Genomic DNA, 3,041 nt, shown 5'->3' with positions numbered 1-3,041 from the left:
CGGGCCGCGGGCGGCGATGCTGCGTCATGGTGCCAACATGGACGCCGGCCTTTGTCCTGCCTCGCTCTGCCCGCGCGCCCCGGCGCCCCGAGAACCGGCCTTGGGGCGCGAAACCGCCACGACGCGCAGGGAGAGAGGCTCTAGGCCGGGTGGGGAGCTTTCCTCGTTTCTAGAACGCCCTGGCTCCAAAGCCCTTCAACTTCTCCCAGCAGAGCTCAGCCCTGGGAGGAGCGAGGGGGCCGCGCAGGCGGCTGGTGGAAGCCGAGGACGGGGAGCCCCTCTTCCCGCCTCGGGGGCCGGGAGGCCACGGCTCTGCCGAGCCCCGCTCCCCTGCTCCCCGCTCCGCCTGTCAAACACAAAGCTCCAGACACCGTCTCCCTTGGCTCCCAAACCCTTCAACTTCTCCCAGCAGAGCTCAGCCCTGGGAGGAGCGAGGGGGCCGCGCAGGCGGCTGGTGGAAGCCGAGGACGGGGAGCCCCTCTTCCCGCCTCGGGGGCCGGGAGGCCACGGCTCTGCCGAGCCCCGCTCCCCTGCTCCCCGCTCCGCCTGTCAAACACAAAGCTCCAGACACCGTCTCCCTTGGCTCCCAAACACTGGCAACCCTTGGCCTGCTCGCGAAAGGATTTCCTCGAAGGGGCACGAAGCACTTTTTTCCTTTCTTATTTTTTTTCCTTTTCTTTCTTTCTTTCTTTTTTTTTTTACTTACCCGCTCAGCGGTGCCATGGAGTCTAGAAGATCGAGCTGGGCGGTGGTTTTGGAGATGTGATTGTAAAAATAATTTTTTTTTTTGGTTGTTGGGAAAATTGGGGGTTATGGTGTTGTCTTTTGTTATTACCTTTTTGTAAGTTACACTCTCATGGCATTTTCTGCTCCTTCCACTTCTGCAAACTTTCCAGGGTTGGGTTGGCAAAAAGGCAGCTTCGCCGAGGACTGTTTACAGCTCTGGATATAGTAATGGTGTCATCGTCATTAAGAGACAAAAGGCGAAAATACAGTCAGACGAGACAAAGGCATCCCAACCACCGCAGAAAGGACCCGAGTTAACGTCGTCTTTGGCTGGAACCAGCTAGGACTCGATTTCCACTTTTAATGTAGTTTCCTGTGTCGGCTTAGGTCTCTGGACACACAGAGACAAGGTCTTCCTTTCTGTCACCACCCCCCCGCACACACCACCACCACCACCACCACCACCACCGAGAAAAACAGGGCTGTTTTTCTTCCAGTAGATCGATTTTTCAAAGAAAGTGTCCAAGTTACGGGGAAGCAAGCTGACTAGCATTGATTGCTGTAAACATTTTCAAAAGCTGAAAGCTAAAACCTGAGCTTTGTAACAGCAAAATCGTCTAAAAGCATTTTTAGCTAGCTTATGGTTAGACAAGATTAACACATACATGCAGATGAAGGTTCGGAAAATTAAGGACATCTTAGCAACAACATGAAAACTGCACTGTTAAGGACAGAATGGATTGGGTACTTACAAGGTAAAAGGTTTTTGAAAACTTAAAAAGAGTAACAACTGCGGCTTACAATTATTTTGTTGCTGCCATTTCGCTAGTCCTAAAACTATACATTTAAAACGTTACCTTGTTAAAAAAGATAGAAGGAGTTAATAAGATGGCCAGGTTTTAAGTGTTTAATAGAGGAAACTATATAGTTAAAAATTTATTGTTCAGTCAAGAGAATACAGATTAAGACAGCTCCAAGCTCCCCCCACCCGCCCAAGAAAAAAAAAAAAAGAGGAAAAAAATTAAATATGTCGTTTACTTAGGTTTTTTTGGAATTCAAAACTGTTAACTGCTGACATTAATGGTGTGCTATGACCTAGTTATACAAGACAAAGATGGATTCCAAGTGATAAGGAAAAATCCAGATCTTTAAAAAAAAGTCTTCTTCATTCTTCCAATTGTGAGTCCTTTAGCCTGTTGACAAATATGAACACACTGAGGCGTCCTGAACTGGATGGTGGAGTCAAAGGAAAAACATTCCCCATTTGCAACAAAGGAAAAACCCACTTGGCCATTTAATTCCATTGCAGAAAAATGGCTCCCCTCATCTGTTGGCCTCTCCTTGGTGTCTGATGAAGGATGATTTGAGATCAGCGTCTAATAACTCAAGCCCTATAGAAGCCGCGCGCTGATTGGCTGCCGCGCCCTGCCGCCCTGCTCCAGCCAATTACCTACCCACGGCCAAATTACAAACCCCGAAAAGAGCCCCGATATGAAATACACCGCCACCGAGCCCCGGCGAGGCGGCTGCTTCGCTTCGCCTCGGCCGCCCGAGAGCAGAGGCAGAGGGGGCTGCAGACGCGTCCTCGCCGAGCCCGGGAGCCTCGGAGTTGCACTCACAAAATGGAAGCCGCGCGCTGATGGCCCGCCGCCACTCCCGGACCTTTAATAAAGAAAGGGGAAGGGAAAGATAAATGCAAAAAAGGGGGACTCTCTCCTCCGCCGGTGGCTGGAGGAAGAAGGGGGGTGGTGGCGAAGAAGCATGTGTTCAGGACAATTACAGGGCGCTCCCCTCCAAAAATAAAAACAGAGGGAAAAGCTCCTATCACCCGGGGCCAGGCGAAGGCTGCGCCCTCCCAGGAAAGTGAATGCTAATTTGGGAAGGGAAAGATAAATGCAAAAAAGGGGGACTCTCTCCTCCGCCGGTGGCTGGAGGAAGAAGGGGGGTGGTGGCGAAGAAGCATGTGTTCAGGACAATTACAGGGCGCTCCCCTCCAAAAATAAAAACAGAGGGAAAAGCTCCTATCACCCGGGGCCAGGCGAAGGCTGCGCCCTCCCAGGAAAGTGAATGCTAATTTGGTTCAATTCCTGGCTTCCCCTCCCCGGCTCGGCTCCAGGGGGAAGGGGTCGCGGGGCCGAAGAGGAAGCCGGAGCCGAGATACCTCGAATGCAACTCGCCCCGAGTCGACGTCTGCTCAACCCCACGGCTCCCGGCGTCCAAACACACACAGTCGCCCCCCGAGACCCCGTGCTCTCCCCCGGGTCCCCCCGCGCCACCTCCGGTCTTGGCACTTTGGAAACAGTTTCCGAGGCCCG

General features: G+C 52.6%; 1 protein-coding gene across 1 annotated transcript in view; it reads left to right on the top strand.

The window, feature by feature from the left end:
* SETD1B (SET domain containing 1B, histone lysine methyltransferase) overlaps positions 1 to 3,041 on the top strand; it is a 31,520-nt gene that overhangs the window by 2,164 nt on the left and 26,315 nt on the right.

The sequence above is a fragment of the Tupaia chinensis genome, unplaced genomic scaffold, assembly GCF_000334495.1.
Source record: "Tupaia chinensis unplaced genomic scaffold, TupChi_1.0 Scaffold000258_1, whole genome shotgun sequence".
Taxonomy (NCBI): domain Eukaryota; kingdom Metazoa; phylum Chordata; class Mammalia; order Scandentia; family Tupaiidae; genus Tupaia; species Tupaia belangeri.
The sequence above is the reverse complement of the archived record's forward strand: the minus strand, read 5'-3'. Positions and strand labels throughout refer to the sequence as shown.